Source organism: Rhinolophus ferrumequinum, chromosome 11 (genome assembly GCF_004115265.2).
Source record: "Rhinolophus ferrumequinum isolate MPI-CBG mRhiFer1 chromosome 11, mRhiFer1_v1.p, whole genome shotgun sequence".
Taxonomy (NCBI): domain Eukaryota; kingdom Metazoa; phylum Chordata; class Mammalia; order Chiroptera; family Rhinolophidae; genus Rhinolophus; species Rhinolophus ferrumequinum.
Genome location: NC_046294.1, coordinates 69,057,459 through 69,084,003, shown reverse-complemented (window position 1 = coordinate 69,084,003; position 26,545 = coordinate 69,057,459). Strand labels below are relative to the sequence as shown.

At 32.6% G+C, this 26,545-nt stretch overlaps 1 long non-coding RNA gene across 1 annotated transcript in view; it reads left to right on the top strand.

Annotated features, from left to right (window-relative positions):
* LOC117031346 (uncharacterized) overlaps nucleotides 1-26,545 on the top strand; it is a 107,168-nt gene that overhangs the window by 38,651 nt on the left and 41,972 nt on the right. The window lies entirely within an intron of this gene.

Below are 26,545 nucleotides of genomic sequence, written 5' to 3'. Positions count from 1 at the left end.
AGTTCACTCTCATGGTTCTCCCTCATTGAGGGCACATCTAGCACAGCCCTTGATGGTTGTCCTGATAGTCTTCCTTGGTGAGTTTACTGGAATAAGCTGGCTTTACTGGAAATATAAATAATCAGAGTTTGTACTGCTAATAAAATATCCTTAAAATGGTTCATTCACAGTGATTCTTTTCACACAGTTTTGAGGCATGGTACAAGCTATCTTTTTCTTGATAACTTTATCTTATTTTAAACCTAGCACTATTGGCTGTTTGTGAAAAGTTACAATTATACTCACCTTTGTATTATTCTGTCTCTTAGAAAAACCTGATAACTTGTAAATTTATACCTTTGGTCATAAAGTGTCTCGTCAGTCTTGATATTTTCAAGCAATTACAAAGTGAGATATTCTGGAAGAAAACTTAGGATAGCCGGTTTTGGGAAAATCTTCTTTGGCATAATTACTCTATATCAATCTTCTTCAGTCACACATGTTTTCATATACTCAACAATTTTATCTTCATCAAGCATGTCTTACAAAAATAAGTTAATTCATCGTTAGAATAACAATTATTGTAATTTACTTTTATCCTTTAAATCTCACATTATTATAATTATTTTCATCTAATTACAAACATGTTTAAAAAATGTTAATTAGTATAGTAATAATGAGTTGCTTTTATGTACATAGCTTTCCCCAGCATTGATACTATTTCAGCTGTATCAAAGAGAAATTTTAAAATATTTATTGCTTTTATATTTGATCTCAAATGTTAAAGATAATCTCTTTTCTTTGCTACTTTTAAGTTTCGATTTTTTTAGTTTTAGCTTTTGAATATAGTACAAAATACAGTAATGATAAAAAAAAAAATGAAGAAATACCAGAGCAAATGATCACTGACAAAATTTCTGTAAATATCTGCATATAGAATCCACAAATACAACATTTCAATTGTGGCCCTGAAATGTCAAAACACTGTAGTTAAACATTTCAAATGTCTTTTATTTTAATTTATATTTTTGACAAAATGCATTAAAATTCACCTGTGGAGTTTGGTTATACAGTTGGCCCTTCATATCCATGGGTTCTAATCCACAGATTAAATATTAAAGAAAAAAGAAAAAGAAAAAGGAGTTGTGGCTGATGTGTACTACGTAGTTAGGCCTACAATGATTGCATCTGTACTGAACAAGTACAGATTTATTTTTCTTGTCATTATTTTCTAAACAATATAGTGTAACAACTATTTACATAATTTTTATATTGTATTAGGTATCATAAGTACTATAGAGATGATTTAAAGTATATGGAAAGATGTGCATAGGTTGTATGCAAATATTATCCCATTTTAAATAAGGGACTTGAGCATTCCTGTATTTTGGTATTCTCAGAGTCCTGGAACCAATTCCCCACAGACACCAAGGGATGGCTATATGTGTTGGAGTTTTTTGTGTTATTGTTAAATGCTGAGGATTCTGTTCATGTACATTTTAATTATTGCTCCTAAATCTAAATGGTAAGTGTCTGAACATGGTACAGAATTCAGCACTGAGTGTGTGTAAAAATGATGAAATGTTGATACCCCCTGACCCTCATATATCAGAGGAGAGTCAGGCGTCGCTGTTTGCTGGTTTGTCACAGCATGTTGGCTTCCACAGTGGGGAAGCTTTAAAGCACTTAAGAATGAGTGCCAGTTGAAACAGTATCGCTGTGGGTGATCTAAGAAATTTCACGGGCAGTACAGGCCTCTGCAACAGGCCTTGCTAAAGAAGAGACAAAGAAAATAATAGAAGAGAAGTAAGCTAAGAGGGCGTTTTGTAAGATGATAAGAACATTCAGTACGTCAGGGTCTCAAAAATTCCCCTGGACTTTTGATTGGTATTTCAACGAATCTATAGGTTAGTTTAGGGAGAATTATTATTCTTAAAAGATTGATTCTTATAATGAATAAACAAGGTCTACCCTAGCATTTCTTTAGCATTTTAATTCCTAGCAACAACATATTTTGATTTTCACAGTAGAGGTAGGTGTTTTGAACACCTTTTATTTCATTTATTACTAAATTTTCAATGTTTTTGAAAGTAATATATATATATATTACTTTTAAAAATAATATATTTACCTAGAATCTCCAGTAAAAGGGATCTCAAAAAAAAAAAAAAAGTAGTCATAACAAGTTATCTTTGTTTGTTGTCAATCTTAGGAATAAAACTTTCAACAGTTAAGTTGATGCAGATTTTTATTTTTATCTTTTTGATACTTCTTAAAGTAGCAAGTAGATAACTTAATGCTTAAAAAATACAGTGTCTCCTCAGTTTCTGGTGTCAGGTGTCAGGAATCTGGGTGCAGTTTTAGCTTGGTCCTTCACTCAGGTCTCTTTCAAGTCTGCAATCAAAACGTCAGCCTATTGTTCTCGACTTTTCCTGTCTGACTGGAAAGAGAACTGACTCTTGGTGGTAAACACACAGATGATATATAGATGATGTATTACAGAATTGTACACCTGAAACCTATTCAACTTTACTAACAATTGTCACCCAATAAATTTTAATTTATAAAAAGGAGAGAGAGAGAGAGATGAGAGAGAGAGAGAGAGAGAGAGAGAGAGAGAGAGAGAGAGAGAAAGAAAGAAAGAAAGAAAGAAAGAAAGAAAGAAAGAAAGAAATAAAGAAAGAAAGAAAGAAAGAAAGAAAGAAGAAAGAAAAGAAAGAAAAAGAAAGGGAAAGAAAGAAAGAGAAGGAAGGAAAATGTCAGCCTAGGCAGGCTCCCCTTCTAAGCTCTCTGTTTGTTTGACAGAACTCAGTTCTTCACAGGCTGTTGGACTAGGGGACTCAGTTCCTCACTGGATGTTGGCTGGAGGCCACACATTTCTTTGGTACTTGGATCTCTTCATAAGGCTATTCATAAAATGGTAGCTGGCTTCATCAAAGTAGGAAAACAAGATAAATTGAGAAAGTGAGGGAGAGAGAGTCTTTTAAAACTTAATGTTGTAAGTAGCATTCCATCGATTTTACCATAGTCTGTTCCTTAGAGGTTCCTAGTTCAGAACGTCAGACAAGGGAAATCTTACACAAGGCCATGAATAACAGGATGCAGAGAGATCACTGGCAGCTATTTTCGAAGCACACTATCACAAAACTTTTTATCAGATTAGAAAGTTCTTTTCATTACTAGTTTGTTTACTGGTTTTAACTTAGATCAGTGTTGAATTTTATCAATACTTTCATGTATTGAAATAATCATAAATTTGTCTTCTTTTTAATTTTTTCTATTGATTAGGTTAGTTACATTGCCTAACCTGTGATTTTATAACCAAACTTTCTTTCTAGTAGTACCGCTACTTGGTTAGGAGGCATCATTGTTTTACTATGTTACTGTATTCTACTTACTAATGTTTTGCTCACAATCTTTGCATCTATTACAAAAGAAATATTTGCCTCTCAATTCTCTTCCTGTATTGTGTTATCATGTTTGATGATAAGGTTATGCTGCCCTCATAAATTAGTTCAGAATTTTTTTTTTTTATACATTAGATTTGTCCATAGAAAAGTTGTTCTTAGTTCTTAAATATCTGAAAAGTTTTACTGGTGAATTAATTTCAACCTAGGGATTTTTTTAAGGAAGATTTAAATGTGGATTCAATTTTAAAATAAATATAAAGCATTTTTAATATTCTACCTTTTAGTTACTTTTATAACTGTGTTCTTCTTGAAATTTTTCTATTTAACTGAAAAATTTAAATTTATTGTGACAGGATAACTATTATTATCTTACATATTTTAATATATGAAAGATATGTTGTGATGGACATCTTTTCATTTCTTGTATAGGTTAATTGTGCCTATATTTTTCTTCATCAATCTTGCTAGTGTTCTATTAATTTATTAGTCTTAAAAAAAACTTTTAATTTTGTTGACTGTTCTACTGTATATTTCACTACTTATATTTGTATTTGTCCCTTCTTTACACTTTGTTTGGGTTAATTAGCTTTTTAAAAAACTAATTCTTTCTTCATATTTCTTTTTGACCATGAGATTTGTTGGTGGAATCACTTAATTCTAAACAGTTTAGATTTTCTGGTTTTCTTTTTGTTATTAACTTTAGATTAATTTCACTGTGGTCAAAGAGCATTTCCTGAATAATTACAACCTTGATAATATTTTTTGAGGCTTGCTTTGTTGATATAGGGTCAATGTTGTACTATATAGCATGAGTAGTTGAAAAGAATGTGTATTCTTTTGTTGTTACTTGCAGCTTCTATACGTGGCAATTAGGTCAAATTTGTTCATTTTGCTATGTAGATCTCCTATATTATTACTAATATTTGTTTCCTCCTTGTTTTATCACTTTTGAGAAAGCTGTATTGACATTTTCCATTATGAATGTAGCTTTATCTATTTCTACTGTAGTTATTTCAATTTTTACTTAATATATTTAAAGCCACGTTATTGTGTGCAGATTTTATAGTTGGTTATATTTTCATGAAGGATATACACATTTATCATTACAAAATATCGCTTTATTTTTCCCCTAGTAACAAAACATAGTCCTTTAAAGTCTGTATGTGTGTGTATATATATATATATATATATATATATATGTGTGTGTGTATGATATATATACACATATACATATACACATAATACACACGTGTATCTATATAGTTATATATAGTTATATATATATATATATATATATATATATATATATATATATACACAGAGAGAGACTTTAAAAGCACTACTTTTGTTACTAGGGGAAAAATAAAGTGATTATATATATATATATATACACACACACACATATATATAACTATATATATATATATAACTATATATATAACTATATATATGGCATAATTACAAATAATGTATATTTTTCACCTAGAAAGAAACAAAGTGAGAGGCAACAAGCATTTATTTGAGATAAAAAAAGAATACTTATTTGGGAAGCACTGATTCAGGCAGAAATCCACGTAGTGTTCCGATCAGTGGGTAAAGGCAAGGGGTTTTATTGAGAAAGGGAAGGGAAATATTACATGAATATAAGGAATGGATTTCTATTGGTGTTAATAAGCTTCTTCTTTAGCTATACATGGTAGAGCTAATTCTAAAGAATGTCTTTAATTTTCAGTCCCGTAGTCAGGAAGTCTGCTTTCTTATTAGCTCTGCAGTCATTTGAAATATAGTGTTTGGGCTAGTCCAAATGTTGCTTTCCCTAGTTCAAAGATTCCAAGGTATTAATGCGTGACTTTCAAGGCATTTCTTCTGAAACGGCTGCCCTAAGCTCTATTTTAAAATATCTCCTCTTATGCAGGTTCTCATATATATAATATTTATGTCTATCACCTTACTATTTGTTTTGGTATATAATCTTTCTTTGCCTTACTTTAAATTACTTCATTAATTATTTGATAAGCTATTATATGTACAATGTTTTACTAAGTGGTTGTAGTAGAAAAGTAAACATAGAATCTGGATTATTTTATCTAAAATAAATTATTACATTAAGCAACTCTCAGTGATATTAAAATTTTTCTACCTTTTTGTATTTGTGCATTTTACTTCTATGTATATTAGATTTTTACATTATAATTGTTATCTTTATAGCTAATATTCAATATATTTACAGACACATTTACCCTCTTAGGTACAGTCTTTTCTCCCTGCCTCTTGTGCTTCCCTATAGAATGATTTTCTTTATGCCTGAGAAACACTCTTTAGTATTTTTTAACAGTGGGTATGATAATATATTCCTTAGTTTTCACTTGTCTGAAACCATCTTTATTTTGTCTCCACCTATAGTTATATTTTTGCTGAATATACAACTCTCAGCAATTTTTTTTCTGCATTTTCGTGATATTTTTTCATTGTTTTCTGGTCCCAATATTTCTATGAACGTTTAACCATCAGTGATATTGTTCCTCTACATGATAATGTGTCTCTTTTTTTTTAGCTGCTGTTGAAATTTTCTCTTTGTCTTTGGTTTTGGCTCGTTTTTCTATGAGTGCCAAGATGTAGATTTCCTTGCATTCATCCTGCTTGGAGTATACAGAATTTATTACATTTGTGGCTTGGTATTAGTTTCTGGGTTTGGAAAATTTGGGGCCAAATATTTCTTCAAATTCTTTTTGGCACTATTTCCTTCTTTCTTTCTGATGCTAGTTAAAAATAAGTTAAGGTAGGGGGTAGGTAGAAAGGGTAAAAGGGGTCAAATATATAGTGATGGAAGGAGATTTGACTTTGAGTGGTGAACACACAGTGCAATATCTAGATAACATATTTTGGAATTGTTCACTGAAAACCTACATAATTTTATCAACCTATGCCATCCCCATAAATTTAATAAAACTATTAGATTTTTTAGCTTTGTTTTATGTTACTAATATTTTTTCTAATTTTTACCATTGTTTCTCTAAGTGCTTCAATATGAATACATTCTATTAATATGCCTTTCTGTTTCTTTCAACCTCCAGCCTTGGACACTTCAGAATTAAGTGAATAGCTTCATGTAAAATCTGAAGGGGTAGTGAACTCATTTCACTGCTATTTCTCACTGAAATTCTAGAAATCTCTTGTCTCTAGCTGTTTTCTCTCTAGCCCAGGGAGAATCTTATATCTCTGTTGATTTCCTTGCCTCTTAGTAGCAGCTCATGCTTAGGCGTTTCTTAGAACCTCGACTTCTAGCCCTTTGTCCAGAATTGACAAGTGTCCTAAGGGATAAAGTGGCTGCAAATTTCAGCTCATCTTTCTGAGTTCTTTCTTCTTTTCTGGGATTTTGTCTTTGTTTTGGTTGCTTCGGTTTCTTTCCAATTCTTAAACCAAAAATTTTTAATGAAAATTTCAACTTGTTTACTTGAATTTGGTGGGAGTGTTCTTATTCCACATCCATAACTATCATCAGACCATCATAATTATAGTCAGTTTATTTTATTTTTAAAATAAAATAAATAGGTTTTCAAAAAGAAAACTGTGATGATAGGACTTTTTATATACCTATCAAAAAGTAGTTGTTATTATTACTATTATAAAAAATATTTTTCTATGCATCTACTAAAAATAAAATTGACATTTAATAATCCAACGTATTGTAACAGGGCTGCACAATAAATAACATTTTATAAAATGGAAAATATGTTCTTAAGCTGAAATTTTTTTTTAGAAATTCTACTTCACCTCATTATTGGATGTGATAGATTCTTATTATCCTCATCGAAGAATTCACTGTTTTAAGAAACACCCTAATTACAAATAAACATTTTTATTTGAATGTATGTACCTCAAAAAAAAATTGAGTGTTATGCATAACACATACACACAGAGTAAGACACTTCTTGTCAGTGATAAGAAACTCTCATTTGCTGTTGAAAATCTGAATTTGAATCAATAATACTTAATGTGAATTTTTATGTATGTTGACAACTTTTAATTCCCCAGGTATTTTTCTATGCAACTCAATTCTTTTTTGTACCTAACTTCTCAATTTAAAAATTAATTGGCTATTTATCCAGAGTGTGCCTGTGTGTAGCATCTATTGAAATGACAATATATTTATAGGCAAGAAGGTTTTTCTTTGGTTCAAATTTTATTTGGTTATAAATTTTAACCATAAAAACATAAGGCTGAATCTGCAATTCCAAGTCTTATCTGAAGTAATGGAATTTAAATGGTTGACTCTCTGAGCACTTTCACCACTTTGGATGATGGATTCTAATGGGTATAATATTTTAAATTGGCTATTCAAATAATGTGATATAATATATCAACTTTTATGCTACTGCCATATAAACTGTCAAACTTTTTGTTTTGATATAGGCTCTAGAAGTCATTGATGTTTCCTCCTTTGAGAAAATTACAATGACCATGTTAAAATTAAATATTGTCACAATTTTACACTTATAGTTTAACATATGCTAATATAAGTTCTATATACTCATATGTTACATATGAGTATGTATCAATGTTACATATGAGTTTGTTATACAAGTATATGTTATGCAAGTATATATACCTATATATATACTATATATCATGTTTTATATATATATATCATGTTTTATATATATATGTTATAACTTGTATAACTTAATATACTTACAGAAAATAATACAATAAAACTAATAGTTATATCGTATTCATCTTTGTATCCTCAAGCCTATATATTATTTTGATCATGCACTACTAAAAGTTTCTTGAATGAGTGAATCAATACATTAATGTATCTATTTATTGAGATTATACATGTAGAATTTAGATATTTCAGTTTTGTTTCAAAGCACATATCACAAGGAAATTCCAAAAATAACAAATTTATTATATAAACTTCTGTGACCTACATAACATAGCTTTTGACTGTAAAGCTGTATCATAGGATATTGATCAAAATAATCATAATAGCTAACAATGAGGAATTAATTTGCCGAAAACTTTAAAAAGAATCTTCTTAGAGTGGTGAGCCAAACAGAAGGATATTGTTCTAAGGAGAATAGCTCCAAATAGATGTCAGAATTAATTAAGAAAATAAGCAAAAAGGAAGAAAGTACAGGTATCTCAGTAATTACTCCCACAAGCCTGCCTTTCTCTAATTAAAGAAAAACAAAACAAAGCACTTATTTGCAGATAAAGTTATTATATTAATGAATATATTTTTTAAAAGCATAGATTCCAGTTAGTAAATGATCTTTAAATATTTATTGAGAGCACCCTGTTCTACTTGCTGGGGATCAAACAGTGAGTGAGAAAGTACAGTACTAGGGTCTGAAGATAAAGTCAAGAAATCTCCCAAATAAGCAAACAAATGTTAAAATGATTAAAAAAAATAAGAGAAAATGTAATACATACCATGTTTCCCCGAAAATAAGACCTAGCCGGACAATCAGCTCTAATCAGCGTCTTTTGGAGCAAAAATTAATATATTATTTTACTATAAGACTGGGTCTATAATATAATATAATATAATATGATGTATACTGGTTCTTATATTAATTTTGTTCCAAAAGACGCATTAGAGCTGTTTGTCCAGCTAGGTCTTATTTTCGGGGAAAGAGGTTAGCTAGTAAGACAACACAGCAAGATCTTCAAATTCTGGGAAAAATAGTTTCCTATCTATAATTTATATTAAGTTGAATTATCAAAAATAATGTGAGCAACATGAAACTATCTCCATATTTGCAAAGACTCGAAGTTTATCTCCAACAAAATATTTTTAGGATCTTCTTTGAGCATGTATTTTAGCAAAATGTGTGGTTAAGCTAATGAGGGGAAAGATACTAAATTCAGGTCCAATATTAGAAAAATTAAACGAAGACCTAGACAACTATATAAACCCAGACAAAACCTATTAGAAACAGTATATTAGACCTAGTCAAAATTAAAAACTCCATAAAAAACAAATTCAAAAAAGTTGATGTTAATATAGGGAAAATAAACCATAGTATGTCATGGTTTAGAACAATTAATGGAGTATTAAAAGAGCCATTTAAAACTGAAACAGTCACCTTTCATTGCGTAGTAGTAATGTCTAGGGGCCTAGCAGGAAATGTGGTCACGGTGTATGCCGTGTGTTAGCCAAACTGCAAAGTCTGAGGGAACAGTCCCGATAAGATTGCCATCACTTCAAAACCAACCTCAATTTTGGGACCCTCAGCACACTCCCAGTTAACACAAGCTGAGTAAAAATTTGGTTCTCCACAGCCACCTTCACGTTCAGTAATTCACTAGAATGACTCACAGAACTCAGGAAAGTGCTATACTTACTATTACAGGGTTTTTTTTAAGTAGTGAAACGGTACAGATTAAAATCCACCAAGGGAAGGGAGGAAAATGGCAGAGTCTGAAAGGTCCAAACGTGGAGCTTCAGATCGTCCTCTCCCTGTGGAGTCATGGGCAGCATTACCTCTTCCAGGTCATTATGTGTGGTATAATATATAATATAATATAACATAACATAACATAATTAATATGACATATGATTAATATAATATAACACTGGGTTGTATTAATTTTTTCTCAAAAGGCACATAAAAGCTAATTTTCCAGCTAGGTCTTATTTTCAGGGAAACAGGGTTGTTGGTTGAAATGTTGTATTATGTTGCTTGTATCGTCAGTTTAATAATGATACAAAGTCTAAAAATCTGCAGTAAAATGTAAAATGTCATATTGGATGACATCATTAAGAACATGCACTTGCCTGTCGATTTATTGATTATAAACTGGGTACCCAAAGGTCATTTCTCCAAAAGCATGTGTTATAAAGAACATTTCAAACCTTCGAGCCATAGCAGAATAACCGTTTTCTGTTAAAGAAGGCACAGTAAAACATGTATATGTATATTTCCAAGTTTACTTTAGAATTGTGTCAGCCTAATCAAACATTTTTTCAAAGTTTCTCTCGCTATGTAGGAAATGACCAAGTTCTTGAGATTCTCAGAATAGAGGCAAAAATCCATAAAAGTGGTGGGTGAATTCACAGTTTCCCCAAGCTCTAAAGACAAATGTGTTAACTCCTTAAAACAGCTAGAGTATTCCTGGAAAATGTTAGATTTTCTTTTTTAAATTGATTTTTCAAAATGTGTGAAGCAATGTAGCAGGTTGGTGAAACAACTCCTTTCGATAAATAAAGAGGGCCTGGTTGTAAACAGACATGGAATATTGCTGAAGTGGGATATTTTTGCTAAATAGGATCCCCGAATTTGTTGTAATCCTTATATTAAATCTATACTGAAAAACATTTATTTTAGTTTCTCCTTATACCTTAAAGTCACTGGGCCTGATCTTACTAAAAACAAACAAACAAACAAACAAAAACAAACAAAAAAACACACACAGAAAACAAAAACAAACAAAAACACATTATTTTGTGTTATAATACCACTTTCTATTCTAGGATGGACTTAAAGTTATTGAGATACATATTAGTTAACATAACACCTCATTGCTTTTTCACAGAAACTCAAATTCTGTAGTACCACCTGTATGTCAATAGCCCTCCACCTAACCCACTTTGAAATTTTCAGCTAATTTCAGCTTATTTTCAGCGTATTACTCCTTCTTAAATTCCTGCTCAATTTTCTACTCCTATACATGGCAGTGGGTGGGGGGTGGTGGGGGAGGGGACACAAGTCCAGTGACCAGAGAATGAGAAGAGGTGATGGAATGGAATAAAGATGGAAAAAACTGGAGGGGGCAAGTTGGAAGTATTAAAAATCCAGGGAGGTTGGACTGATGCCATAGAGTCATGGCTTTGAGTACTGGCTTAGCAACTCAGTTTCCATCTTACCATACAAAGAGCATTTACTTATTCATCAAATCATTCAATACTTATAGACTCTCATCTATGTGTCAGTCATTATGTTGAAAGAGAGGGATATAAAGAAATTGAGAAGCATTCTTTCTGCCTTAAATATGCAGTACACTATCAGCATATTACCTTTCTGAGCCAGTTTCTTCATCTTGAAAAGGATGATACTAAAATGTTTTATGATTTATCTGTCATGTGTTTTCTTTAGTTATGATCCTGGATTTTTTTCCTAAGAATTTTACCTTAATTATGAAACCAACTCAATGAAATGTGATTTATGATGGAGCTTTGGGGACAGGCGGCATTAGTTCAATGAAATGTATATGTTTATGCCATTTTACAAGATGATAAAATTGATATTTCTCAGTATTTAATAAACACACTGGAATATAACACTGTGTGACGAGAAAATCATCTGAGGTTATGGCAGTTCCAAGCCAATCTCTGTTCTCAAACTTTCTCTCTGGTGCTAGGTTTCTCCTCCGCCTCCTCCTCCTCCTCCTCCTCCTTCTTCTTCTAATTAAAATTTATTGGGGTGACAATGATTGGTAAAATTACATAGGTTTCAATTGTACAATTCTGTAATACATCATCCATATATCACGCTGTGTGTTCACCACTCAGAGTCAGTTCTTCCATTATGATATATTTAGCCCCCTTTACCCTCTTGTACTATCTCTCCTCCCCCTTTACACTTGTAACCACTGAACTATTATCTGTGTCTATGAGTTTTTGTTTCTTTATTTGTTCGTCTTGTTTCTTTGTTGCTTTCAGTTTTATATCCCACATATCAGTGAAGTCATATGGTTTTCTAGGTTTCTTTATTCAACCTTGAATGTCGCTCTCTATGCATGTACCTAATCCCTTTTCATACCTTTTGAAAGTTCCTCATTTTCACTCTCCTCCTCTGTAGTTCAAACTTATTTTCTGGAATAATCTGATAGTGAATATTTAATGCAAAAGCAGATATAGTGCCTAAAAGATATTATGTGGAGTTGCCTAGCACTTCACACACTTTATGTTTTATTCCTCACAATAACTTAATGAGGTAGATGATAGCATTTTTCAATAAGAAATTGGTTAACTATGCTGCCAATTCATTTATCAGGGAGCATAGAATAAAATACTCAGGGTCTTGGGGAAACTGGAGGCTTTCAATTAGATCCTCAAGATATTATCATTTCTATATAGTTGTAAATGTAGTCTTACAGTAGTATGCGTATAGAATTGCCAGTACAGGCATGTAGTTAAATAGAATAAGCAAAACTCTTACTTATTCCATCCTTTATGCTAAATGTAATTATTAGGTTATTACTTTTTTTCATTAGACTCATAATTTCTGTAGCAAATAATGGATATGGAAAATTAGACTAAAGCTTTTCTGAATCCTCCATACCAACTGCCTCATTAGGTTGCATCTGTTTCTATTTTAGGGATGGTGATGGTAAATATCTGAGAAAATAAAACACTGTAATGCACCAAGGGTATACACTGAGTTATAGCTATACCTCCTCAAATGTGTAGCTCTGTGAGAAAAGAATCCAATTTTGTGTTTACTCACAGACTGTTCTCAGCAACAAACTGTAAATCACAAAACGTCTGGCACTACAAAGAGAATGACACATAATTATTATTAAGCATTTATAGCAAATGCATTTCTTCATTTCTCTTTTCTTTATTACCTTTCTCTACCTTTCTATTTTACCAAAATCAAAATATCAATAGCCTTCCCAACACATTTCTGATAATAAAGGAAAAAATGTTACATTTCATGTCCTGAACAACATTTTACTTGTCTTAGTTTCATTTTCAGTGCTATAGGGTAAGTTCATCGTCTAGATGTTCATTTTCATTGTTTTTGATGCTAAAATCATTTCTTTGGTGTGTGTGTTTACTGAATGCCAGCAACATTCTAAGCATTAGGCAGAATCCATACAAGGCTCAATTGTTAAAAGAATGCTTGACTCTTTTAAGAAGATAGTAAATGAATAGCGTGGTCTCTTATTGTATGTTATGGTGTCTAAGTTGCCAAGTTCATATTTTCAATTATTATTTCATCTTTATTGTCAATTCCTTATAAATTACTCCATTTATTCATTCATTTAGTAATGAAGATATAATAAGAAAGAGAAGCGAAATGCAAGCAATAAATGCTATTATGTTAAAATACAGAGAAGAAGGAAGAAAATCTAACAGCTTTATTATATTATTCTTGAAATATTAGGAGATATTAGCCATGCAAGGCCAATCAACAGTAATTTCAGGCAGAAGAAAGAACATATATAAGGGCTATGCGGCTTAACAAACATGATGGCTCTGAGAAAAAGGGAAAATGGCAGTGCAAATATACACATGTGTAACAACCAAAATGTCCTTCAAAAGATGATTGGATAAAGATGTGGTATACATACACAATGAAATACTATTCTGCCTTAAGAAGAGATAAAATAATGCCATTTGCAGCAACATGGATAAATCTTGAGATTAGTATGGTAAGCTAAATAAGTTGTACAGAGAAAGTTGAGAGCCATATGTTTTCATACAAAACTGGAAAAAACAAACAAATAAAGAAACAAAAATCATAGACACAGACAACAGTTTTTTAGTAGTTACCAGAGGGTACAGGGGGAGGAGGGTGGTAGATGAAGGTAAAGGGTCAAGTATATGGTGATGAAAGGAGAACTGACTCTGGGTGGTGAACACATAATATGATTTATAGATGATGTAATATAGAATTGTACACCTGAAATCTATGTAACTTTACTAACAATTGTCACCCCAATAAACTTTAGTTAAAAAACAAACAGAAACAAAAAAAACTCCCTCACAGACAGTGCCATGTGAGCCGGTGCATTGTCGTGATGCAAAAACCACTAATTGGTGAAAAGTTCAGGTCGTTTTCTTCAGTTTCTTCTCATGAAAAAGGAGTATATAAGAATATGCTAAATGTATAAGCTTATAGTGGGAATTAAATAAGTAGATACATAGAGAATACTTAAGACAATATCTGGAACATATTTGTAAGCTATTAGCAAGGTATGTTTAAATGTGTCTAATCATTTCCATTAATAAATATGTACCAATTTCCTCCAAAACTGTGTTTATACAAATGGGTTCATGTAACTTAGAAAGAGTAGGATGTTGGATGCCAGTCTTTGAAGAATTTATTTTAATTTGATATTTTATTGTTTTGTTAGAGGAGAAATGAGAGATCATTTACCAAGCTGTGTTGATAGATATATTTTTTGTCTCAAAAGGCTTTTAACCTTTCTCCTAACTATATGATTTATTTCACTTTTAATGTTTATTATCATAAGTAGTTATGATAGCCACATTAACTGCCATATGATTCATTAATAACCTGTGCCACTATTCTGAGATTTAAGAAACTGTAGAAGACCCCATCAAAAAGATTATAATCTATCTGAAGATCATTTTCCACATATATTTATTTGCATAGTTTGTTTCTTGAGTGTAATCATGACTCTCAGATAATTATTTCCTTTGTTACAATATAAGATTGCTTATTTGTAGAATGAAAATTCTGCTCAAAAATATAATGTTTGATAAGAAGAGTTAAATAGTTATTAACATTTAAACTCATTTGGATACATTTTCCTAAATAATTTTTTATCAGTATATACTATTTTTCTAGAGTGCTTAAGTAAATCTTTGATTAAAGATGAAATAGGATCATTTGTGACAACCTGGATGGATGTTGAGATTATAATGCTAAGCAAAATAAGTCAGACAGAAAAAGCAGAGAACCATATGATTTCACTGATATGTGGTATAAACCAAAAACAACAAAAGGACAAGACAAACAAATGAGAAACAAAAACTCATAGACATAGATAATAGTTTAGTGGTTACCAGAGTGTAAGGGGGCAGGGGGTGGTGGAAGAGGATAAAAGGGGTCAAATGTATGGTGATGGAAGGAGAATGGACTCTGGGTGGTGAACACACAATGTGATATATAGATAATGTAATATAGAATTATATACCTGAAACCTATGTAATTTTACTAACCATTGTCACCCCAATAAACTTTAAAAAAGTAAAAAAAAAAATATAAACAAATAAACAAACAAACAAAGGCATGTAGGAGGTACTGATGAGTCATGAGGTTTTTGGTTTTTCATTCAGATTTCACTTTGAAGGTAATTGAGAATACATGAGATTTTCTTTTAAATGGGAGGTGACCTAATCATATAGTTCATTTCAGTCATTTTTTTTTCTTCAAATTGTTGCTCTCAAAACAAGACACAAGAGAATGCAAGTGACTCACAACCACCTTCTAATAGTGTAGGAAAAGGACCCAAATTTGCTTCCCTATGTATAGAGGATTAATAATATTTTCTTCATTCGTAACAACTGCATAACATTCATATGTTGAAATTATCCTGATGTATTTTTGAATAATTAGGCCGCAGTACTGATCTACTCTATCATGTTATACTTTATTCGAAATGTAAAACACCTAATAGTGATATGGATAAAATACATTCTTGTAACAATTGGACCTTACACAATTGTGAAAGCTAGTAAAGAAAATATGACACATTATGTATCTGGTGATTAGCATGTAATCACTTCAGATCATCAGGACCAAGTTAGGAAGAAAATGTTGGTGTGGAGCAGGAGAGAGTAAGGATAAATTAGACAGGTGCCAGAGTGTCACTGCGTCCAACCTTGATGACATAGATGAATTGTAAAGGAAGCTAGTGCTTTTTCCTACTGAACTACATTTACACCTGGCCCAGGACTTGGACAACATAAACAGGGAAATGCAGTGGGATGTAGAAAAACTTCAGGCCTGAATTCAGCCAGGACCAAGTTTACTTTGACTTATCCTACAGCATCATAATTGCCCCCTCTTTACTTACACCTTACAAATCCTTTACTATTTTATTTGCGGTCAACCTAACCTGAGCATTAACAAAAAATGCTAGAACATTTAGTACCAACTTAGCTAAGAAATGTATAAAATCACCACTGTCCTCTCCTTGTCAACCAGGAATTCATACACAATTTCTTTAACTATATAAATTCTGAAGAAAGACAATAGCAAACCATGCTGCATGTTACGGAAAGAAAATATCACCTTGTAAAACTGAAGACATACTATCCTTTTTTTCCAAAATGAGAAAGAAGGACCTAAGTATTATTTGATCTATTTTTGACTGATACATTCCTTTTCTTGGTCAATCTTGTCCTCTTTGAAATCTTATAGCTTAAATAGTGAAATATTAAGTTAACCATTATATATACAGTTTATGTTATGCAGTAAAGGGATGGGAGAGGGCAGAAAAAAAGAATTGGTCAACACGTAAACAAATACTTTCATATCAAAATAAGAAAGAAATACTCATAAAAATACAGTCTGTATTTGGGCGAGTTTTCATGGTATCATTTATAAAAGTATAAATACTTTTTTTTCTTTATTTTTATACCCTCTTTCTCTCAGCATGTGCCTAGACTAGTTATTATGCCATTGCTGATAGGGTGACCCAAATATTCATTTCTTTAGAATATGAACTAAGTCCTTGTTGTGATGGTTTTTAATATGTAATCAGAAGTTCTTTGATATTCCTAGCTTAAAAGGGTGGAGCTTAATTTCCCTTTCCTTGATTATGGGATGACCTTGATGACTCACTTCTAATGAATAAAATATAATAGAAGTGAATATAAGAAAATATAATAGAAGTGTGACCCCAAGATTAGGTTATAAAAAAACTGTGGCTTCCTATTTTCAGGTTCTCTCTCTTTCTCTAATATCTAATCACTCACTATGGAGAATCCATATCTTTGGTACCCCTATTGAAAGCCCACATACTGAGAGAATGAGACCTCTGGCTACATTAATGAGCTTGGAAGCAGATCCACCAGTCCTCAAATGCAAAGACTGCTATGTGGACTGTCATCTCGACTGCAACTTCATAAAACACATGGACTGTAATCACACAAATAAGCCACTCCCAGAATCTTGGCCCTCAGAAAATGAATTAATGTTTGTTGTTTTAATCTGAAAACTTCAGGATAGATTTTTAACACAGAAATAGATAAATAATGTTATTTTGTATCTGGAAGTGGGGTGCTGAAATAACTACAACTAAAATGTGGGAACGGCCATGGAACTGAACAGTGGGCTTTGGGAAGAATTTAGTAAAAGCTGAGAGTACCTTGAACGCACCATTTGTAGGAGTTGGAACTTTGATGATGCTATAAGAAATATCCAGAAAATAAAGAAAATGTTATTGGACACTGGAAAAAATGAGATCTTTGTTATGTAGTGGCAGGAAGTTTAGCAACACTATTGCCTGAAATTATATGGAAAGAACAAAGTCTATCTAATGAACTGGCAATCTAGAAAAAAAAAAGATTTCCAATATACAAGTAGCACATGTTTTTTTTTTGTTTTGTTTTATTTTGTTACCCCTCTATTTACAGTGAAATACAAGAGGATGGAGAAAAACTGATAAGAAAGAACAAAGGAAAAACTTAAACAATAAGTGGCCAGGATTTCATGATTTTCAAGTTTGTCAGCCTCATCAGAAGGCAGATGATGCTAAAATTAAGAAGTTATCCTGGAACAAAGATTAAATCCTGGGTACTGCAAGAAAAATAGGATCTAACGATGAAGACTGAAAGTGCAATTATAAAACCTATAAGCCCTCAGAGAGACTAAAGTTAGTGTCTCAGAGTACCTTTTTGTAAAACAAAAGCTATTCTATAGAAATTAAGGGCATGCTTCTAGATTCTCTCAGTCAAGAAATAGTGCTTCTAGGAAGCTTAAGGGTTTTATATCCCAGGAGTCTCAGCAGCAGCTCAAAATAGAAAAGATCTTAATCTTGAAGAGATATGTGGTTTCACACTTTGTCGAATGAACTAAAACCTAAAATAATTTAGAGGACACCCAAAATACTTTAAGAGAATTGTATTGGAAGTACTGTCATCTTGCACTGAAGTGGAGAGTGAGTATAAAGCAAAGAGCCTATTGCAACCCTAAAATTGTATTGGTAAGAAGCAAATAGAAGGCTATTGAGATGTCAATTTGAGATTGTTACCCTTCGTGAAAAAGAAAAGACGATGCAGAGGGCAGAACTATAAAAACAGAACACAGAACCAAGGGTAAATATTTCTGTAAATGAAACTTCCCCTTATCTCTTATTTTACAACTCATCAGTATACCTTATACAGGAAACAGTACGAATTCTTCATTCTTCCTTTTATTTTCCAGTGTTTCATAATAATGAGTCTATTCACAATACACCACGATTTCTGAATATTTTTCCTTAGCAGTATCATACTTTTCTGATGGTGCGATTAATCCTGAGACTTCTCCTAAGATTTTATTTTATTTTTTTCAGCTAGGTCATTAAAAGGAGAGATAATCACCTCTGCTCTAGCTGTTTACTGAAGCTCAATCTACCCTTTAAATGTTTTGATATCAAGGGGCAATTCAGAATCCTCAAATCTACTTCTTATTGCACTTTTTCTCTTGTATCTCTGCCTCCCATCCTGGTCTTCAGCCACCTTGTTGGAAAGAGACAATCCCTTCCTGCTGGTTGACACTTTTGCTAAATCACATAACTCTGCTGATAATGGTACAATTCTAAGTTTGAGATTATTAGATACGGTTATTATATTAAAATGGAAATTTGGAAAATACTATTTTTTTTTTGATCAAGCTTGGAATTTGAAGTAATGGATCCATTATGATCTCAAGAAAATTAACTTTAAAATGCAAAGGAAACAATGGTTGGGATGATATAGACCAAAATGATTGATAGGGCATGAAAATATAAAAATTCTTAAAAATATGAATTATATCTTTTACACATGCTGAACTACAGACCTCAATACATACTTCTGACCCTTTTGCAAATTAGATGTTCTCGTGTTCAAAAAAGATCTTCACTTTTCAAAAAGTGATTTCTGATAATAAGTACATGGTATCATTTGAACAGAAACTCAGTAAAAAATCAGATTACTCAGGTTTTGGTAGTGTTTTGTTCATAGCTCTGTTACTACTGAGAATGATGTATGTACTGAACATTTGTTTAAGGCGAAACACATTACCACGTATTGTCTCATTTGTTTTTCTGCTGCCATTTCTATATTTGTAACAGATGAGCTCTGCAATCAACTCTCTAAAATTCTGACTATAGTCACAGGACAGGTGGATCATAATTTTAAGTTCAAGAACAATAATGTGAATTCTAATATTTGAGTTTTTAATGTTCTTGGATTTATATTTAGTATAAAAGAATCAGTCTGACAGATTGTTCCTTTCATTTTAAACATACATACTTTTTTAAAAATTAAAGAATTAGGGGACATTAGTACCATATATTTCCTTCATTTTATAAAAATTCTTTCAGACACTCTGATAACTTATCTACATAGTTCACATACTTTACTTTTACTTGTAGACCAACACAGCAATTGTTCCTGATCAAAGAAGCATTACAAATAACTTTTATGTAACTGTGATTGAAATATTTTTGATTTTTTTCAACACCTTCCATCCATAACATTAAAAAAAAATTAACTTATTTTTTAAAACATATTGCTTTATGTAGTATTTGTTCTAAATATTCCATTTTATTAAAATGTCCTCCTTATATTTTGTGGATTTAGCTATCGTCTGTAATTTTTCTTTTTTTTTTCTTTTTTTTTTTTTTTGTGTGTGTGTGTCTAGTTATTCTTGGATGTTCTATTTTAATTGTATTACTTGTTAAATAGACATAGTATTTGGAGGTTATTTTTTTCTTAAGTTTTTAAGTGTGGGGCTATTAGATAAGACTTGATATTTATTGGAATAATTCTGATACAGAAAATCTCATAAAATTCCTGAACCTCATCTAACTTTTTCAATGTTTTAAATCACAGATATTTTTTGTAGGTTTAATAATATCAATATATTCTCCTTGCTCATAGGAAAGTGTAGATACAACTAAGAGACATTGAGTAAAAAACAAGCAAACAAAAAATTGGAATTTTGTAGGAATGACAACTATCAAAAATGATTCTTAAGAACCCATGAATCCTTAATGTCTCATGACAACACCGAAGGGAAACTGCAATCACATTACAGTGGTACGGGGGAAGGAGTAAAGCATATTGAATATTTAAGACATCTGGCATTCAACTAAAGAAACTTTCAAATGAGGGGGAAAATGAACACCAAAGTGTAGTAATGAATCATATCCTTTAATCTTAACAGCATTTCCTTAATTCTGAGGATGTGATACTTTTTTAATTGAAGTATAATTGGCATACAATATCCTATTAGTTTCAGGTGAACATCATGATGATTTGCTATTTATATACATCACAAAATGATTACCACACTCAGTTTAGTCCCTACACAAATTTATGAGTGTATTTTTGACTATATGCTGTACATTACAACCCTATGACTTATTTTATAATGGGGAGTTTGTACCTCTTTATCCCCTTCACCTATTTCATCTGCCCTCAACTCCCCCTCCTCCAGAAACCACCAGAATATTTCATGTATCTATGAGACTGTCTCTGTGTTGTTTGTGCATTTGTTTTGTTTCTTGGATTCCAGATGTAACTGAAATCATACAACGTATTTTTTTTATAGCTGCCTTATTTCACTTACTGTAATACCCTCTATGGCCAACAAGGTGTTGCCAATGACAAGATTTCATTATTTATTTATGATTAATTATATAGATCTATATTATATAGATATATAATGTCTATTATGTATTATATTATATTATATGTCGATTATGTATATATATATATATATATATATATATATATATATATATATATATTAAATATATACCACTTCTTTATCCATTCATCTATGATGGACACAGGTTTCTTCCATGTCTTTGCTATTGTAAATAGTGCTGCATGAATATACAGATGCATATAGCTTTTCAAATTAGTAAGAACATGATTTTTTTTAAGCCAATATATTTCAGGTTTTGCAGATGGATAAACATTATAAATCTGCAATTAAAATAAACAATTTTTTTTCCCCAGGATATCCAGAGAACATTTGTTGCTCCTAAAGATGAACATTACCCACAATTTATCTCAGGATAAAGATAGATAAAAACATAATCTGTTCTCTAGTTTTCTGAATTACTTCTCATTTAAAAGAGGAAATGACTAGGGCCTTATTAGATGGATACCCTTTGCTTTCATAAATACACCGTTTTAAAAAATTTTTTTTTAAAACTTTTATTTGTTTTAAGTGTGTTTTTCCAGGACCCATCACTCCAATTTAGGTAGTTGTTTCAATCTAGTTGTGTATGTCACAGCTCACAGTGGCCCATGTGGGGATCGAATCGGCAACCTTGTTAAGAGCACCACGCTCTAACCAACTGAGCTAACCGGCTACCCCAATAAATACACTTTTGATGTATTATCATAATGTGTAAGTATATATCTAGAGTATCTAAAGTACTACACTACTGCTAAATATTTATGCATAGCACATATGACCAATATTTTCAATATGTGTAAAATACATTCCAAATATAAAACCAATGTTTTCTTTTTTAAACCAATTTTTAAATTTAGTTTTTAAAAGTCATAGATATATACGTAGGACACTTATGATGTATTTTCATACATCATGTTTGTGAACTCATCCTTGAAAAAGTGCTACATACCTCATTGCTGAATATCACTGTTGTCACCTTCTAAGTACTCCCCTTGGGAAGCAGATGCCAGCATCTGTCCACCCTTCAAAGCAACTTTGGAACTCATTTTCTGGAATGGCCATCAGAGCTGTCCTCCTATTACCCTTGATGTCCTGAATGCCATCAAAATGTCTTCCTTTCAATAAAATTTCCTTTATCTTCATGTAAAGAAAGAAGCCATTGGGGACCAGATCAGGTGACTAGTGAGGATGTTCCAATATAGTTATTTGTTACAGGTTAAAAACTCCCTAACAGACAGTGCTGTATGAGGTGGTGCATTGTCATGATGCAAGAGCCATGAATTGTTGGCAAAAAGTTGAGGTAGTCTAACTTTTTTCTTACAGCCGTTTCAGCACTTCCAAATAGTAAAGTTGGTTAACTGTCTAGTTGGTACATATTCATAATGAATAATATCATATCAAAAAAGTTTAGCAATATCATTGCAACAAGTTCGTGAACTTAATTGTCAGATCTCGTATAATAAAAAACAATCCATCCTGCCTCCCTGGCCCCCTCTTCAGAGCAATCACTGTTACTAATTTAGGTATTCTATGAATTGTATGGGTTTCTTTTCCTTGTTGTTTTTTTTCTATTTTTTTTTTAATTAAATGTATTTGGTGACATTGGCTAATCAGATTATATAAGCTTCAAATGTACAATTACATACTACAACATCTGTATATTGCATTTCGTGATCACCACTCAAAGTTTAGTTTCCTTCCCACCATATATTTGATACCCTTTAGCCTCTTCTACCTCCTCCCACCACACTTCCCCTCTTGTAACTACCATATTGTTGTCTATGTCAGTGAGATTTTGTTTTTTTTCTTTTGTTCATTTGTTGTTTTCTGTTTTATGTCCTTTGTATAAGTGCAATCACATAGTCCTTGTGTTCTGTATGACTTATTTCACTTAGCATGGTACTCTTAAGATACATCCATGATGTCACAAATGGCAATATTTCATCTTTTCTTATAACAAGTAGTATTTCATTATATATGTACCACATATCCCTTATCCAATCATCCACTGAAAGACACTTGGGTTCTTTCCATGTCTTGGCTACCATGAATAATGCTGCAGTAAACATAGGAGTACATATGTCTTTATGAATACATTTGTATATTTTGGGTAGATAACCAGAAAAGGGATTGTTGGATCAGATAGTAGTTCTATATTTAATTGTTGAGGTATCTCTATATGTTTTCCATAGTGGCTGTACCAATTTAAATTCCCACTTGCAGTGTGTGACTGTTCTTTTCTCCACATCCTCTCCAACACTTGTTATTTCTTGTCTTGATAATAATAATTCTAACAAATGTGAAGTGATATCACATTGTGTTTTTTTAACATTTTTAATCAAGATGTATTTTTAATTTTAATTAAAATATAGCTAACATACAATATTATATTAGTGTCAGGTATACACCATAGTTATTCAACATTTATATACCTAAAAATGTTATCACCGTAAGTCCAACAACCATCTAACACCCATACTACCCTTTCACAATATTTTGACTATATTGCCTATGCTGTACATTACATCCAGTGAACATAATAGTAGTCAAACATTTATACAAGAAGTGATCCCTTTAACTAGTACCCACCTGATACTATACATAGTTATTGCCATATTATTAATTATATTCCCTATGCTTTACTTTACATCCCATTGATTATTTTGTAACTTCCAATTTGTGTTTCGTAATTTCTTCACCTTTTTCACCATGTCTCCAATCCCCCTCCCATCTATGACCCTGGTAGATTTAGTACCCATCTAACTCCATACATAGTTATTACAATATTATTGACTGTACTTCTTATGCTATGCCTTACATCCCCATGACTACTATGTAACAACCAATTTGTAGTTCTTAATCCCTTCACTTCACTCACCCCCATCCCCCTCCCATCTGGTAACCATCAAAATGGTCTCTGTATCTATTTATTTCTGTTTCATTTGTTTATTTTGTTCTTTAGATTCCACTTATAAGTGAAATCATATGACGTATGTCTTTCCCTCTCTGACTTACTATAAACTCACCACAATACCCTCTAGATCTATCCATGTTGTTGCAGATGTCAAAATATCATTCATTCCAATGGCTAATGTCCCATTACACACACACATACATACACACATATATGCATACCACCTCTTCTTTATCCATTCATCCATTCAGGAACCTCCAGATTGCCTCATATCTTGGTTATCATAAACAATGAGGTAAAGAATGCATGGGCCAACATGTCCCCTCAAAGTAGCTTTTGGGTTTCTTTGGATAAATACCCAGAAGTTGTATTACTAGGTCCTTCTTTGACTCTTGTTATATACTTTGTTTTAAAGTATATTTATTTTGTTGGTATAAGTATTGCTACCCCAGCATTTTTTTTTTTTTTTTTTGCTTGTCTTTTGTTTCCATTCTCATGAAATAACTTTTTCAGTCCCTTTACTTGCAGTGTCTTTGTGTCTTTTGGTCTGAAGTGAATCTCTTGCAGGCAGCATTTATACAGGTCTTGTATTTTTATCCATTCAGCCACACTGTGTCTTTTGATGGGAGCATTTCATACACTTACTTACATTTAAAGTAATTATTGCTAGATATGTAGTTATTGCCATTTTATTATTCATATTTTTTGAAGTTTATTTATTTATTTATTTTGTCTAAAGAAGTTCCTCTAACATACCTTATGGCACTGATTTTTTGGTGATAAACTCCTTTATCTTCTCCTTGTCTGGGAAACTCTTTATTTGTCCTATGAATCTAAATTATAGCTTTGCTGGGTAAAGTAGTCTTGGTTGTAGGTCCTTTCTTTTCATCACTTTGAATACTTCCTGCCAATTCCATCTGGCCTATAAATTTCTGTTGAGAAATCAACTAACAGTCTTAGAGAGCTCCCTTGTAGGTAAATAATTGCTTTTCTCTTCCTGCTTTAAAGATTCTCTTTGTCTTTAAACTTTGGCATTTTAAGTATCTTGTGTCTTTGGGTTCATCTCGTTCGGGACTCTCTGCAGTTGCTGAGCTTGAATATACATTTCCTTCACAAGGTTAGGGAAGTTTTCCAATCACTATTTTTTCAAATATGTTTTCAATTCCTTTCTCTCTCTCTTCTCCTTCTGGTGCCAATGTTGACATGCTTGATATTGTGCCTGAGGCCCCTTAAACTGTCCTTATCTTTTTGGATTCTGTTTTTCTTTTTGCTGTTTTATTTGGGTGTTTTCTGATACTTTATCTTCTAAATAACTGATTTGATTATCTCTTTCATCTAATCTACTGTTGATTCCCTATAATGTATTCTTCATTTCAGTTATTTTATTCTTTATTTTTGACAGGTTCTTTTTTATGTTATCCATCTTCATTTTTATGTTTCCTGTCTCTTTGTTGAAGTTTTCTCTGAGATCATTGAGCATGCTTATAGTGTTTTGAACTCTGCATTTGGTAGGTTGCTTGTCTCCATTTTTTTCAGTTCTTTTCCTGGAACTTTGTTCTGTTCTTTTATTTAGGACATGTTTCTTTGTCTCCCCATTTTGGCTGCTGCCCTGTGTGTGTTTCTATGGATTAGGTAGGACTGCCATGTCTCTGTTTCATAGTAGTATGACCTTCTACAGTAGGTATCCTGTGGGGCACAGAGGGGCAGTCTCTCTGGTTACTAGATCTGGGTGCTCCAGGTGTGTCCCTGTGTAAGTTGTGTGTGTCCTCCTCTTATAGTAGAGCCTCGGTTGCTCTTTGCACTTCAGTGGGAGGGTTTGACTTTCAGGCTCATTGGTTGTGAGGACTTGCTGTGACTACAAGTACAATGAAGGAGCTTTTGTGGAGGGGCTGATCCTATGGAGCAGGATTTGTTTTAGCAGTGGGCTGGTGCCCAACCACACTGAGCTTGGAGTTGCTTTGAGAAGCCAAGCCAAGAACCAAGGCTGGCTGACACTTGTGCTTGGCTTAGGGATGCTTGGCCAGAAGTACAGGACATGCCAAAGCCAGATGCTGCTTGTTCAGGCTTTGTGAACTTTTGAGACACTTTAGGAAAGGCTGTAGCATGAGCCAAGGCTGACAATTTGTATGAAAAAGCCACTGAAAACAGCCTGGGTTTGCCTGAAAGTTGGTGGGGGTGTGTGGTCTCAGAATTACCAGGGCAGCATTAGCCAATTTGATGGAGACTCAGATATGGCAGCTGCCTGCATCAGCACTCTGGAAAGGAAGAAGGCTCAACAAAGAAACAATGGATTCTGTCAGCACTTCTGTCTGGGAGAAAGGTGCCCGTTCAGCCCTCACCCTGAAGCAGACAACTCAGTTCCTCTCCATGTGTCCCCTAGAGCCTTTTGAGCTGCTGCCCTAGTGCTGAAGCTCACAGTGAGTAGTTTGTCAGCGAGTAAGTCTGGGCATGGTCCCTTCAACAGGAATGCCTGGACTCTAGCTTACCTCTGTCTCACTCAGCCATTCTTCACTGGTTTACACAGCCAGAAATTATTGGGACTTTTCTCCCCAGATCTGGCACTATGGGCTGAGGAGGCTAGTGTGTGCGCTAGAACCCCTCACTCTTCCCTGGGGGACCTCCACAACCAA